Source organism: Erpetoichthys calabaricus, chromosome 10, assembly GCF_900747795.2.
Source record: "Erpetoichthys calabaricus chromosome 10, fErpCal1.3, whole genome shotgun sequence".
NCBI classification, from domain to species: Eukaryota; Metazoa; Chordata; class Cladistia; order Polypteriformes; family Polypteridae; genus Erpetoichthys; species Erpetoichthys calabaricus.
In genome coordinates, this window is record NC_041403.2 from 68,759,894 (window position 1) to 68,776,740 (window position 16,847).

A 16,847-nucleotide genomic window follows, 5' to 3' on the forward strand; every position below is an offset into this window, starting at 1 on the left:
TTTTAAGACCTGTAGCAGTCATACACAGAGCTTTCACACATGCATACTGTAAGCGTACTCCACCTTACATTTATGCCACTGCCGGATCAGCTTTGCGCATAACTGATGTCACCTCTCCAGCTGCATCTGCATCCCACAGAAAAACAAAACTAGCCGTATTTTCTTTTGAGAGACGCATTAGCTGGCCATAATGAGACTACTATTAAAATACTTTGTTTTCTGCATATATTTATTGTACGTTGTAGCGTTACTACTGGATTAAGCTTGTTATGCTCTTCACTATGTAGCTCTGATCAGGTACGGACAGGTACAGCTCCCCACATATATCACGCTGATCCCTCATATTACAGGCACTCTCGGCGTGCTGACACACACTGGTACACATACAATATCTCTCAGTACTCCAAAGCTCAAACATGGAAGTGCCAATAAGAAATTGGCCAAACTGATCTTCAAGTCCCAGCAGCTGGAGCCCCAGGATGCTCGGCAGCCCCACACCAGGTCCATTTACGAGAATGGGGCACAGGCCAAATGCATTTGCAATTAGTCACGCTGCTTGGTGCCAAGTCAAAACAAACCTTAAAGGAGAACCCAGAGTCAGAAAATGTTCAAGACCCTGTGAAATAATAATAATAAGAAAATATTTATTACTATTTACAAGGCATTTGTATCTGTTTGATTGGAAAAAAAAAAGTGTAAAGCCTCTGCACAAAAAAAAGATGTGCCAGTTACGTCCAAACCAGTATTAAAAAAAGAAAAAGAACCATTAAGTCAACCACCACACAATACCCTGGTATTTTGGTTTTCATGTTTAAGTTCTTAACTAGTTAGTAAACTGTTAATTAGCCTCAGAATATGCTTGCCATTAATTAGGACTTGAAATTAATCTTAACTTTCATGCTGTAAGCAGTGGCTAGCAAAATGCAGTGTATCCATCCAAGTAAAGAAATGGCTTACAGCCATGCAGGATAGGGAGGAGTACCTCGCGGAGGAAGCCTTATACTGTACAGAACTGCTGGTATGCTACAAGAACAACTGTCAGACTTTGAACATATAACTATAGTAGAAAAAGACATTTATTTCTATTTACCATCAGCTTCTAATGTTAACTGCAATATATGGAATAATTTGGGTATGTACTGTACATTTGCACTCCATTTAAAGCATTTTACTTTTATACTTGTATATGTCAGGACACTGGCTTACAAAATAAAATGACAAAAGGAAGCACACAACATACATCACTAGGATACAGTAAGTATTCAGACCCCTTCACTTCTTTATTCTAGCCTTGTGCTAAAATCATTTAAATTAATTTTTGCCTCATTAAACAACTCTCAACACCCCAGATAAAGCAAAAAAAATGGATTTTAGAAATTGTTGCAATTTTATTAAAAATAAAAAACTGAAATATCACTTTAACACAAGTATACAGAACCTTCAGTATGACACTTGAAATTTGCTTCAGCTGCATCCCATTCCACGGATCACTGTTGAGATGTTTATACACCTTGTTTGGAGTTCACCTGTGGTCAATTCAATTGATTGGACCTGTGCATGTAAGGTCCCACAATGGACAATGTGTATCAGAACAAAAAAGAAAACAAGCCATGAAGTCGAAGGAATTTCTTACACAGTTTAGAGACAACCTCTGCATCGAGAGGAGCCAATTGAGGTAGTTCGGGCATCTGATACGGATACTTCCTGGACGACTTCCTGTGGAGGTTTTATGGGTATGACCAGCTCAGAAGAGACCTTGGGGAGTGCCTTGGGATCCCAAAGAATGAGTTGGCAAGTGTGGCTGGTGGAGAAGTACATATGAGCCTCACTGCTAGGACTGTTGCCTCTGTGACCTAGCTTCAGATAAGAAGGTGGAAAATGAATGAATGAATGAATGAATGAATGAATGAATGAATGAATGAATGAAAAGGTTAGAGACAGGATAGTGTTGAGGCACAGATCTGGGGAAGGGGAAGAAACCCCCAGAAGGATAACTATCATTGCAACACTCAACAGATCAGGGCTTTATGGCAGATTTGTCAGACAGAAGCCTCTCCTCAGTAAGAGACAGTAATAGAAGCCTGCTTGGAATTTGCAAAAGAGCACATACAGGACTCTCAGAATGTGAGAAACAAGATTATCTGGTCTGATGAAACCAAGATTAGTGTCATGTCTCGGGGAAGCCAAGTACCGCTTGTCACCTGCACTATTTAAACAGGATCACAAAAGTTTAATGGATTTAAAAAAAAAATTTCATAAAAGTATATAATTTAGACGAAACCATATGTTTGATTTATTACATTTACTTTAAGCAAAGCTGCATTTTAGAGCTGTCTCTATGGGTGGCATGGTGGTGTAAAAGTTAATGCTGTTGACTTTCGATTCAGGGCCCTGGTTTTGGATCCTGTACCTGGTAGAGTCTGAAAATGACCAAGTTATGGGTCTTTAGTGCCTTGTGTCCAATGCTGGCTGCACAGGCTTCAGACATCTAATATCTTAATCAATACTGAGAATGTTACGTCATTTTATGAATGTTACAATATTTGTACAATGGAAACAGCCGCACAATAAATGATTAAAGAACACAGACAGAGTCCATGGAGGGGAATGAATCAATAACCTTCATTTGTGTCATGTGTAGAGAAAACCAGGCACTGCTCATCACCTGTACAATACCCTTCCTACACTGAAACATGGTGGTGTCAGTATCATGTAGTTAGGTTGTTTTTCTGCAGCAGGGACTGGGAGACTAGACAGAGTTGAGGATAAGCTTAGCGACAACTCTGGGAATGTCTTTGCCACAGCCTAGAATTGAACCCAATCAAAAACCTCTAGAGAGACCTTAAAATATCTGTCCACTGATGGTCTCCATCCAACCTGACAGAGCTTAACAGGATCTGCTGAGACTAATGGCAGGAAATCCCCAACTCTAGATGTGCAAAGCTTGCCACGTCATATTCAAGACTTCAGGCTATAATCGCTGCCACAGGGACTTCAACTGTAAGTAAGTACTGAACAAAGGGTCTGATACTTGGCTCAATGTGATGTTTCAGCTTTTTATATTCAATAAATTTCCAAAATTTCTAAAACCCTGTTTTCACTTTGTCATTATGGTCTATTAAGTGTTGCTTGATGTGGAAAATTTAAACGATTTAAGTACAAGACTGCAACATAGCAAAATGTGAAAAACGTGAAGGGATCTGAATACTTGCTAAATCTGCTGTATGTCCTACATACACACACATACAATAAATAAGGTATAAATAAGCAACAAATGTCAGGTTCTGTGGAAGATTTGTTGTTTACATTCTCAAAGTTAAAAAAGTATAGAAACATAAATGTGAATAACAAAAGAAGCTACAGTGTAACAAGACAGCACCAGGGAAGACAAAAGCAACAGCTCTTCCTGTCACAATTACCAAAGAAAAATAAAGTAATACTATAAAGTTATCCCTGCTCATGGCAAATTAAATTAGTGAAGAAGAAGGCCAATTTCAAGCACTGAACATATGCTATATGGCCAAATGTTTGTGGATGTCCCTTCAAATTACTGAGTTTCAGTCACACTCATTGTTAACAGGTGCATAAGATGTAACACATAGCCATGCAATCTCCATTGACAAACATTAGCAGTAGAAAAGATTGTAATGAAGAGCTTGGTGACTTTAAATATGGCACTGTCATTGGTTGTGACCTTTGCTACAAGTCAGTATGTGAAATTTCCGCTCTGCTAGATCGTCTCTGGTCAACTATAAATGGTCTAGAGCAGTGTTTCCCAAACTTGGTCCTTGGGACACCATTTTTGTTCCAACCAGCTTCTGTTTTTAATTGAACTCCTGGGCTAATTAAGTGAACTGATATTTCCCAAGTTCTGTGTTTAGGGAACAATATAGAAATTAGAAAACAAAGTTTGCTAAAAAAAAAATATTAAAATGTACCAAGCAGTTATATAGGAATAATGTATTTTTTTTCTTTTTAACAGTATTTTCATCTTGATTTTCATTCTGCTTTTCTAGGTGTTCTAATTGTTTAATTAATCCATTATTTACTAATTACTGGGTCTGACGCTAAAGTAGTAACAGCCTTTGATTATTCAGTGTTGTTTGCCTGGGTGTCTGATCTGCTCGTTTTAAATTGTCATTACTAAGATACAACGAAGGGGCAAAGTATAATGAAATCAACAGAAGAGAGTTAAGCATTTAAATCTATAGCAAAAGCAGAAATATTTCTAAATGTCTTATAAATGTAAAAATCATGCTGCTGTGCTTTTCTGAATGTAGAATAAAAGAAAAATAATACCAGCTGATTAAATGAGAACAGTGTTATCAGGTGTTGTCACTGATTATGAATCCATTTGGAAAAAAAACCTGCAGCCACAGGGGGTCCCCAGGACCGAGTTTGGGAAACACTGCGCTAGAGTATTGTGAAGTGGAAATGCCTCACAGCAACAACAGCTCAGCCACGAAATACTAGACAATGCAAACTCACAGAACAAGGCTGTTAACCATACAGCATGTAAAAATCACCTGTCCTCTGTCACATCACTCACAACAAACTCCAAAACTACCTCTGGAAGCCACATCAGGAAAAGAACTGTGCTTTGAGAGTTTCATGATATGGGCTTCCATGGCCAAGAAGACACACACAAGCCTAAGATCACTTTGTGCAATGCCAAGCATCAACTAGAGTGGTGTAAAGCATGCCACCATTGGACTCTGGAGCAGTGGAAATGTGTTCTCTGGAGTGATGATGACAGTTTGATGGATGAATCTGGGTGGAGTGGATGCAAGGACAATGCTACTCACCGCATAGTGCATACTTTATGATCTGGTGTAGGAGGAATAATGGTCTGGGTCTCTTTTTAAGGGTTTGGTCTCAGATCCTTGGTTCCAGTGAAGGCCACTATTAATGTTACAGCATGCAAAGACATTTCCGACAATTGTGCACGTTCAACTTTGTGGAATCAGTTTATGGAAAGCCCTTTTCATTTCCAGCATAACTGTACATCAGTACACCAACCTAGGTCTACAAAGACATGGATGATGTCAAGTGGCCGGCACAAAGCCCTGACCTCAACCCTAATGGGTTGACACCTTTGAGATGAACTGTTGAGCCAACTATGCACCAGATCTACTCATCCAAAATCAGTACCTGACCTCACAAATAACCTTGTGGCTAAATGGGCATGCATTCCCACAGATACTGTATACTCCAAAATCTTGTGGAGGTGTGAGGTGGGGAGGAGCAACTCAATATTAATGCCCATGGTTTTGAAATTAGGATGTCCAAAAAGCCCATGTAGGTGTGATGGTCAACTGTTCATAAATGTCTGGCTATACAGTATATGTATTATACCAGCTCCCAAATGAATTTTCACATGCAGAGTTTCTGGATACTTGAAGTACAAATGAATTAGGTCAACCAAGATATAAGAAGCTTGAAAACTAAATGAGGCATTTGGCATCAGATCTAGTAATTCTAATTTCTTGTACCTGTAAAAGTAGAAGCCATTACAAGACTTACTTGAGCCAGCACTGGTGCCTATAAAAATATACAGTATATTGTAATAAGCTTAAGCTACCTTCCTGTCCCCCTAGCCGCTCATCTTCTGTACTTTACAGCTCATCCCACCTCTTGAGGTGTTTCAGTAGTCTTTGTAAATAGACTGCTCACAAAGTTTCTTTCCATGAGATGTTTCACTTGTTTCAAATGAAGTCATAATTCCCACATTTACGTTTATAAATGTAAACAACACCAAATTAACATCATTCTGGACCAAAATCTTTAAATGCCTATCAGACAGCCTTGGTGTCACAATCCCTCCTAATCCACTAACAGCTGTATTTGGTGGACTCCCAGATGAGCTTAAAGTATAGAAGTACAAACAAACTGTAATTGTCTTTACTTCACTATTGGTACATAGGATTCTTTCAGTTGAGCAAGACAAGTCTAACACCTCTTTTAAGTCAGTGAGTAACTAATGTTATATACGATTTGAAATTGGAAAAAAATAAAATTCTCTGCAAAACCTTTTTAAAATCTGGCAGGATCTAATCAATAATATTTTAGAATAATCAATTAATTTGGGGAAAATTATTTTCTTCTTACTCTTAAAGTTTTACTCTATTGGCCTAGCTCTCCTTCCCATGGGTTGGGGTTGATTTGATTTGAATTGAGTTTTGTGAAGTTTGACTTGCTTGTATGGAATGTCACTTGCTTTTAATCTCTTATATATATTTCTCTTTTGGTTCGTCCTGCTTCCACTTCAAAACCAGTCCCGTCCACACGCAGCTGACTTGGCATTTCTCGATTCCTATTCGTCCTCTTCCATGTCATGCACTATACTGGCCTGCTGAGCATAATACATCCAACAAGTACTCGAGGTGCTGCCACAACGATAAAGTAGCTTTACCACCTTTGTGGGAGCCACCTGTGTCTTTACAACAGCGTCTTACACAGCAAACATCAGAAGCTAAAAAATATCGTGAACACATTCGAGAACACAACTCTTCTCTAGCGTTTGCTTCCATGGGTGCACAGATAACTCAACCTCCTGGCCACGGACCATACTGTTTTAAAAGACACGGGCAAATTTATCACCAAATCACTCCACTATACGCTAACACTTCTACCTCTCCAGGATATGGACAGTTGTATGTTTTTGACACAGCGCAAGCTACTGAAGTACGCTTACAAAATAAAGCAAACTCTGCATGCAGCGAAAATTTACTTCTCCAGCTAGATTCCATGCTCAGAACCATCAACCCCTTCGCTAAATCATACAAACACATGCATGAAATCGCTCAGTTCAATCCAACAGCATCTGTACGAATGGTTTTCAAGGAAAAAACCATTGTATCGTCGTAAATCCTGCCTAGGAAGGAAGGAAAACCCTAGGCAGGATTTACGATGATACAATGCCCCGACATGTCAAAACAATGTTGCAACAATTTTCATCGGAGAAGATGGCGAACCGCCTGCTGAAAGGGACATTTGCATCTATCCCATAGGCAACTCCTGTGAACAGATTTCCACGCTCAATATGAATTGCGATCCTATGGTTTACCCACTTTTATTCCCTTACGGAGACATTGGCTGACACAAAGATTTACAACATGTTCCCGATAAAAGAACTGCCTTTCTCACCGATTTCCGTTCCTATTCTTACACCGCCGTATGTTACGGCGGGCGTCGGCTTGTAAATTCAATAAAATGTTAAAAAAAAAATTTAAACAGCAATGATATATCAACACACAATTGTCTTTAGAAATGACAAAGCTGTCAAATTGCACTTTTGTACTCGATTTTGTCCTGTTTGAAGGTGGAGTACTAAAAGATGCTGCTAATATTTTTTGCTGATATCAAAAATATTTCAACACACAGAAACCAGCTTCCCATGAAAGGTAAGAAAAGTCTAGAAAATTTGCACATCTAATGACACGTGCCATCTTGATGAATGATCCACTTACTACCTCCTTCTTCCTCCCCACTCGTAGAAACATTACGCAATACTGCTAATTTAGTTTCTTCCTCAGTGGTGGACTGTGTGATATTGGACACTTCTCTAAATTATTTCGAGGAAGGATGTATAATCTTTGTGCTCGGGTGCAGCAAGAAGTATTTTTACTTCATCTTTCTAAAACAGCCATTTGTAATGACTCCAATGACATTCAATTATTTCAAATGTGTACTAAGAGCATTGAAATTTAACACATGTAGGTGGGTATCAATGTTGTATTAGGCTTGTTCAGGCCCTCGGCTCAATTAATTCACTTGCACCAGCTCCATCAGTTGATATTAGTGTATTTTTTCCCTCATTCTACCTACAATCCCAATCTAAAGGTGTAACACATTACCTCTATATGTTGTGAGTATCATGGAAGACAGTTGAGCATCCCGGCTGGACAACGGCATGACCTTTTGCAAAAACGGAAGCTGGAGGCCAGGAGCAGTTCCATCCCAATATATTAGTTGGCAGTGGTCCTCTAGAGGTACCTCAGCATGGTTCATGGGAAGGGGAGTTCGGAAGTGCAGACCTCTCAGGGACCCTGGGTGCCGTAAGGGAGTGCTGTCAGGGAAGGACTGTTCTGGTTTCCAATCAACCTGGAAGTGCTCCCCACAAATCATGCTGGGTGACTGGAAACCCTTCGGGGACCAGCATAAAAAGAGCCAGAGGGCTAAACTCAACTGGAGGTGGAAGGAGAGGGAAGAGTTTTCATTATTTCTGTATAATTATTAGCTGTTTCTCTTATACAAGATGCTTTGGGGATTTTTAAAAAATCCATTATTTGAACCCGTGACTGTGCTGGGCATTATTGGGTCTAGAGATTGGAATGGATTAGAATTTGGTGGCGTCCCATTCTGGTTACAGTATTTTTGAATAATGTGTCCTGTAAAAGTGCAGAGATACTCTTAAATTGTACCTCTGATGCATCTCCTAAAACAACAAGTGCAAAGAAGTAACCAGAAGTTAACAAGCTCGTGCTGTCCATTAAAGCATTCTGCATGGCAGCGTCAGATATTCTTGTAGCGGTCGGTAGGGTGTCATATGAGACTTAGTGGTTGTAATACTCTGATAGACAAACCAGTTCCGCCAACTAACATGGCTGGCTCACAGCCCCCATAAACTAACCCACAGTGCAAATAAATGTCACGGACTCTATGCAGAGTACTTTATTCTAGTCTTTATTAGGTCCTATTAGCTACTGACATTGACAGCAGCTTTTTTACGCCATCAGACTGAGCCAATTTCTATTAATCCAGCTCTACAGTCTACATGGGTTGTGCCCCTTAGTAGAAGGGTTAAGGACCAGATTTGTGATACACAAAAGGAGAAATAAAGTAACAGAAGGTGTAGAGAAGCTTTCAGTTTGTCATTTGTGATTGGCTACTTTTCAGGTCCACCCAGATACAGACTAGACACTTACTGTTTACCTGTATACAGCATATGTTACCCAATCGCATTGTGGATATACGGATTTTCATTGGTTGTGTTCTTTAGATGGCCACTTCCCCACCAGCACAGCTGAGCTCACCACATTCACTTCCTAAACAAACCAGTCTTGTAACCACACAATGCCAACAGTAAATCAACATAGGACCCCTGCCACCACTGAGATCATCAGTACCCGCTATCCCGCACTTTCCCTCCTGCACTGTCACACTGCCTGAGAACATCTTCTGCAAAGACTTCCCAGCTGTCAGCTTCCACAGTGGAGTCTCTACAGGTGGGAGGTCAAGCTTTGACCACAGTCCGTCACCCGTTGTTGAATGAGCAGAGAGATCAGGGGCCTGCACAAAGCTGACGCAGAGACAATTACTTGTTTGCACGGCTCTTTTTATAAATATATTTTATAAAAATTGCATTATTCCTGTGAAGGCATTCACATTTGCTAATTGAAGCCATTTGTTATTTTCCAAACCTGCTTTTCCAGTAAAAGGTGAGGGTTGATGAATGAAACTAAATTAAAGTCACCAGCGGGTAATAGCAGCAACTTATTCAGTTTTGGATTTTTTTTTTTTTTTGCTTTTCATTCACTGAAACAAAATTATTCACAGCAAAAATAACAGAAGAGTCAGAGGAAAAGCATCAGTTGAGTTCTTTACACTGAAACTTAGCTTTTTCATAAATAAAATGATCAAGACTGGGATATTTGCCTTGAAACTGAATGTCAAGTGATTTGAAATGTCTTACATAATGAAAACACTACTTGTTCAGGTACATAACATATTATTCTCAACCCCAATTAATCCAGTTAATGGTGACAGGGGGCTGTAGCCCCTCCATGTAGCACTGGTGGGAAGGAAGAAAGCAACTCTGGAAGTGGTACAAGCCCATTACACACTCAAATGCGCACCTACATGGGACCACTGAGAAATTACCAAATCAGCCTAATATTCATGTCTTTGAGATGAAGAAAGGAAAAAATGGAGTATCCAGAAAAAACATACAAGAACATGAGAGTAAATAGGCATGATACATGAGACAACTGTGTTGCCACTTGACTATCTTGTAAATATAATTTATTATAAATAAAAATGATGTTTTTTAAATTATATAAATATAATTTCCAATACCAAAGTTGAAGACTTCATGGTTAGTATTTCTGAACCAGAATTAAGGTGTAGGCACTATATAGGGTTTAAGGTTTCTTTATTTAGTCATGTTTACACAAGAAAACATGAAATTTGCCTTCTCAGTTGCATTTAAGAACGGACAGAATGAAATAAAACAGACAAATAGAAACAAGAAAGGTTAAGGTAAGGCAGTTAGATAATACATATTTACACCAAAAAAAAAAGGTTACAGGATATATATCAAAACCTTAATCATTATCTCTGATATTTCTTATTGAAAAGTCGTATGGCACTAGGAAGAAAGGAGTTTCTGGAGTGATTTGTGTGGGTTTTCAAAGCGACTATCCTTCCTGATTTACTGAACTTTAGTTCTACATGTAATGGATGACTGTCATCAGTTGAGATGATTTCCAGTTTCTTTAGCATTGCCCTCTGACACACACTCGTCAAATCATCTACCTCAGCCCCAATAACTTTAGCTGCATACTTTGTAATCTGCTGGAGCTTTTTTCAGTTTTGGTTTGTCAGACTATTAAACCAGGCAATGAAACTGAAAGTCATCACAGACTGGATCATACTGCGCTAAAAGGACAACACAAGGTCCTTGTCTACTTTAAATAGTTTGAGTTTATGGAGGAGAAATAAGCGCTGGTTGCATTTAGAATTTTTTTTTTTTGTATTTGTACTGTATTCCAGTTAAGATTGTTATCTAGGTAAGTTCCTAAGTATTTATATTCAGTCACTATTTCTACCTCCTCTCCCAGAACTACAATAGGTGAACATACAGATTTCTGTCTCTTAAAATCAAATATAATTTCTTTGGTCTTTTTTACATTCAGAGTGAGAGAGTTTTTATTGCACCAGTTTACCATACAGTCCACTTGATTTAGATAGTGGCTTTCATCCTCCCCAGATATGCGTCCTATGATCATGGTGCCATCCACATACTTGATAATGGAGCAGTGGTCATTGTTCTGTCTCAGATCACTTGTGTACAGAGTAAACAGTAATGGTGATAAGACACACCCCTGTGGACTTCCTGTGTTTGAATGAATAACTATTGAAAAAGTGTCCTGAACTTTAATTGTCTGTGAACGGTTTAAAAGAAAGTTCTGAATCCATAGTGTAATAAATGGGTTTACATTCATACTGTTCAATCAGTATATGAGGCTGTATAGTATTGAACGCTGAAGAAAAATCCAAAAATAGTGCTCTGACATATGAACCAGGCTGATCAAGAAAGGTGTAGATTTGATGTAAGATAACAAGCAGAGCATCTTCCACACTTGTTGTCTTGAAAAAACTTTGTCTCTTTCATTAAAATGTTTTTCACCAAATGTTCAAAGCATTTCATTGGAATCGAGGTAAGTGCCACTGGTCTGTAGTCATTTAAACAGCTTGGCCTAGAAACCTTAGATACAGGGGTAATGATTGATTGTTTCCACAGATTAGGTACAATACCACAGGTCAGAGACCAGTTAAAAAGCAAATGAAAAACCGGAGGGAGCTGCATAGAGCAAGACTTTAAGAGCCGACCTGATATGCCATCTGGTCCCACTGCACTGTTTGTTTTGGCCTGCCAAAAATAAAAAAAAAAATAAATATATATATATATATATATATATATATATATATATATATATATATATATACACATACATATACATATACACACACATTATACAAAAATATAGTCCTAGTCCTATGTGTCACTAGACTGGCACTGCACCCAATCCACACTCATCACCTCGTATGTATTTAGCCCACCTGGTAGAGCTGCACACAGTTTTCTGACAGAGCCTGGCCAGGCTTGAAGAGTCACGTGGCTAGCAGACTTTCACCAGCAAACACTACTGCTAGGCCTGGCTGCAGGAGTAAGTCCCAGTATCCCTGTTCTGTGCAAGGTTTTGGACTGTGAAGGTCAAGCGGGAGCCAAGTCAGTGGACAAAACTTAACAATTTACTGGTCAGTCCACATTTCCATCCTCACCTATTATCACAAGCTTTGGGATTGTGAACACAAGCAGGCAAAATAAGAGCTACTGGGCCCATTCTCCATGACAATGTGATGACGTGCACAATAATGGAGGACCTTGGATCAAGAGAACCCAGATGAGGTGTCTGAACATCTAGCTGGGAAAGCCACTGGGTGTCTACATACATAAGTACACAAGCTAGAGGGCTTGCATCCCTTGCTTGGCCTGGTAGCCTCAGACAATTCCCTAAGCAGAGTTAGAAAGAGTTGCTGAGGAGAGTGTGGACTTCCTGGCTAATTACACTGCCACCATGATCTTTCTTATTTGTCAGGATAAGAAGAGAGAAAGTGAAGTAACGATAAGGAACTATATGCACAAGTTTACACTAAATGTTTACATACTGCATATTTTCCTTTGTGCTATTACTGTTTTTTTTGTTTATTTTTGCTTTTTCTCTGTTATACAGAGAGCTCCAGTACATATCCCTCATTTTCTCTGACACCTAAACAGATTAGTCTCTGTGTGAAACTCCATGCATTAACAAAGGCTATGTGATAAAATTACTGCCATATGCAAAAGAATAAGAACCTGGACATGAAGCATAACAGGTGAAAATAGTGTGATCAAAACTGATAATATAAGGGGCGGTATGTGCACTTTTAACCCTTTGTTTTTCATTGGCACTGCACGTATAATAACCCTGAGTTGATCTTAGCTGCACTGCCAGATATTTTTACAAAAGTGGTTTTATTTTCTGCAAATCCATCTAGTTGTACCTGTATGGACACACCATTTCTAAAATGAAATTAAACAGGTTACATGCCAATAGCTTCAGTGACTCATGTTGTCCACCACTTTTCATCTATTACTATTTGCTTGAGTGCAGCTTGATGATGTCAATTGTCTATGGCATTGAAAAAACAAAAATAATCTTAGCTACTAGAAAGAAGTCACTACATGGGTCAGTGTCTAAAACTGAGACCCTTATACAAATGTGGACCTTATTCTTCACCAATGGATGAGTCTGCCTCTGATTCTAGATGTTTATACAGCGGGGGAAAACATCCAGTCTGCCCTGCAGGCCATAACAATAAAGAAAAGGTTCAGATAAAACTAATATTGTAAATATAGCTACTACATTATTAACTGACATTTGTGCAACTATGGCATTACACTTAACTTCAAATTAAATTGGAGAGTACAACTCCTAACAAACTGCACCATGAGGACCAAAGCACAAGGACCCATACTTTTTAATAAAATATCTTCATATAGCAAGCCAGCTTCCCATGCAAACAGTAATAGAGATTTCTACTTAGAATCGAGGGCAGCATGGTGACGCAGTGCTAGTGCTGCTTCCTCAAAGTAAGGGGGCCAGGGTTCATATTCCAGTTCCTCCCTGCATGGAGTTTGCATGTTCTCCCCGTGTCTGCACAGGTTTCCTCCCACAGTCAAAAGACATACAAGTTAGGAGAACTGGTGACACTAAAATAGTGTTTAGTGTGTGTGTTCACCCTGCGATGGAAAGGTGCCCTGTCCAGGGTTTGTTACTGTCCTACACTGGCTGGATTATAAAATGACATGGCTTACAATCAAAAATGTCAAGAAATTCCATTGACATTATATGCCGTACTGGAAAATTACTTTATATATTTACTATTCGTACAATAGACTCACTGAGCCTTTTTGTTTGTGTAACATGATGACGCTGTACTGAGCCTTAAAATGGGAACACTCTACTATCTACTTCTACAAATTGTCATTTAGAAAATGATTCAACTTTATATTTGAAAACATATCCTAAAACACAAGAAATATTCATTTCTTTCTCAATGTCTAGTTTTACTATTCTTCACTTAATTACAACAGCCCTATGACCTTAAACTGAAGCAGAATCTTCATGAATAAAATCCACATCCACCGTCACGAGAACAGTATGGCGGCTTCACAGCTTCAAACTACTCGAGTCCAAATTCCATCCTGTGTTCTGCTTGTGTGGAGCTTTCTCGATCTTCCACAAACCCAAAGAGTGTAGGACTGTGCATAAACGTGCCCTGTAATAGACTGGCAACTCAAAGAATGGGATTCCAACTTGCACCCAATTCTGCCACTGGTTCCTTGCAACCATGAACTGGGAAAATGAATTAGAAGATGAATGACTATATGGTTTTGTTCAATTATTTATACTCTGTTGTCATTAAATAGACATGACGAACACAGTGGCACACTAGTCAGCACTACTGCCTCACACATGCAGCTCATTTGGTCTGGATATCACAAGGGGTTGTTGTCAGAGCAGATATGGCATGTTCTCCCCATGTCTCTTGGGGTTTTTCTCCCACATTGTCAAAGAAATGTAGGTTAGGTTATCCTTGTGTGTGTCTGGATGGGCCCTGTGATGGACTGGCCTTCCATGCAGAGTTGGTTTCTGTCTTGTATCCAGTGCTACAGGAATGGGATTGAGAATATGTGTATGTATGTATATACATAAACTAACTCCAGATGTTAACAGACGTTATATGCAAATATAGAAGTATTTTGCTAATAAAAACATATTAAAGGTGTGAATCTTTACATATGGTTACTAGTCTTCGCTCTTTAACTTCACATTGACCCAGGGGTTTCAGTACAATTTTAGTCAAACTTTTAATTAAAACATTTTCAATAACAATACAATAAATCTACTGATTTCTCTAATGTTGTGAAATGTGAATCTGAATACAACTGTATAGATCAGAGGTATTCTGGCTCCTCAGTGCCAGGAGCACTGCCGTGAAGACAGATACCATCTTTAATAGAAGATACAGGCCTCTGCTGCCATGAGTGCTGCAGTATTTGTTATTCCTCTACCCTCTCTGCAGGCTCTTTTCCAACTATTTTTGCAAAGTTCAAGAGGGCTTGCGTCAGTTTGCTTGAGTAAAAAGAAGAGGTCTGATAGACCAATACTGAAAAGTAACAAAACAAATTAAAAGACTGGTGGCACAAACCTGAAGGTGGTTCCAGAGCTGAAACTTTATGCAGCCAGCTCTTTCAATCTCCCAGCCTGATCATATAACATTCATGGCAGTCACCAACACCAGACATTTTTAGTATTGCAAATAAATACCGTCTTGATGAATTGCCCTCGTAAATCACAAATTTACTCTTCTGAAGGTTTAATTACAACAGCGCTCAGCTAACTTTACGTGTTGGGATTAGTGCTCAGTTTTACATTTTAAACTGTGCTTTTAATGGCAAGAATCACCCAAAACAAAATATTCCCCTAACGGTAACTGCTTTTGTTCATGTTGCATGCTGCCAGGTAGGATGCAACACATTTTTTACAGCCCTACCGATTACATGTGTACATCTCCATTGTGAAGACCCTACATTACATACAAAAAGGCTCAGACAAATACAGAAATGCATCTTTAACGCACAAGCAAATTTTCATCGTTAACCGTCCAGTCGTTTAATTAACCCTATCCAAATTATCCAAACAACAGCCTTTTCAGAACTATTTGTGTACAGTACATGTATTTCAAGCACACACCAATCAATATAAATTTAATTAGATCCAACTGAGTATTCGCGTAACTTATTTACTAAGCAAACCTCTTAAGAAACAAAATGCGTGAGACCAGGAAATGTCGGAGCGCTGAAGCTTCATCGTTTCCCGAACCCCGCCGATTGCTTTCCCCGTGAACTTCGAGTACTCTTCCCTGTTCTCACGAGTTTCCTCCCTCATCCGAAGCACTTGAAATTAGGTTGATCGGCAAAGCTAAACTGCCCAGGTGTGGGTGCCCTGCGATGAACTGGCACCAGTCCGAGACCGGTATCTGACGAATGGCAGATGCTCCAACTTTAGGCTCCGAAAAGAGGATTGGAAAAAAATGGGTGGAATGGGTAAATGAATGGGACAGCGTTCACTTCAAGGAAAGTATGCGACAGATACCTGAATAAAATTAATTTTAAACCAGAAAGGCGCTCTCCTCTCTGTATCCAATTTTGTTCAAGTGCGACTTTCCGCTAAAATACGTCCATTACACCGTTCCAAGTCTTCTGCTCTGGGGCGACAATGCAAAGTTCTCAATTTGCTATCATTTCGTGCATTTTTCTTATGTAGACGTCTTATCCGAGCCCCACCAGAAATGCGTTCAGACAGTCTGTAAAACCCTTCTAATTGACACACCAATTGACTGCCCCCTTGCGAATCGGAATGTTTAAAATGCACACACGCCGTCTTCGTGACTACGGACACCATCCCCGGCCCCGGTCCCACAGCAGCTCACAGCGCAATTCCGAGAGGCGGCACTCGCTGCTGACTGCGGGTCAGTGCATGCCTGAGAAAAGAAGAAGCGAATGAGAAGTGAAGTGAAGAGAAGAAAACAAAACGTCTCCACATGTGGCGAGTGTCCGATGTGAACAACTATCTATATTAACTCACCTCGGAGACAGCTGTCACTCCATCAATCACGCACACGTCACGCAAGCTTCCAATTCCACCACTTAATCGGAACTAAAGGGATTCTCGATCTGAACGAAAGAGATCTTTTTTTTGAAAGTGGGAGGCGCATATGTGAGATCGGTCTAGTCTTGGCTGGGCTGGGCCACTTTTCATCTTAAAGAGCCAGTGCCGTGTGACTTTTGAGAACTTCTGCCGCGTTAATATGACTTGACACGTCCTCCATTCAGTTGTGATATTGGTCATAAATTAAATTCATTATGAAAATTTTTTTTTTTAATAACTGCATTGTCTGAAATTGAAAGCTCCCTTTTCTGTCACTCTCCGTCCCTTAACAAATGGCGTTACACT

The 16,847-nt window shown here is 39.5% G+C and overlaps 1 protein-coding gene across 2 annotated transcripts in view; it reads right to left on the bottom strand.

Annotated features, from left to right (window-relative positions):
- Nucleotides 1–16,609, bottom strand: part of LOC114659119 (cytosolic phospholipase A2-like) — a 106,174-nt gene extending 89,565 nt beyond the window's left edge. The window contains exon 1 of one of the 2 annotated variants that reach the window (XM_028811376.2): nucleotides 16,479–16,609. The gene's annotated coding sequence lies outside the window, so the exon portion shown is untranslated. The remainder of the gene's footprint in view (nucleotides 1–16,478) is intronic. The other variant, XM_028811377.2, reaches the window with a different exon arrangement.
- Nucleotides 16,610–16,847: the final 238 nt, after the last annotated feature.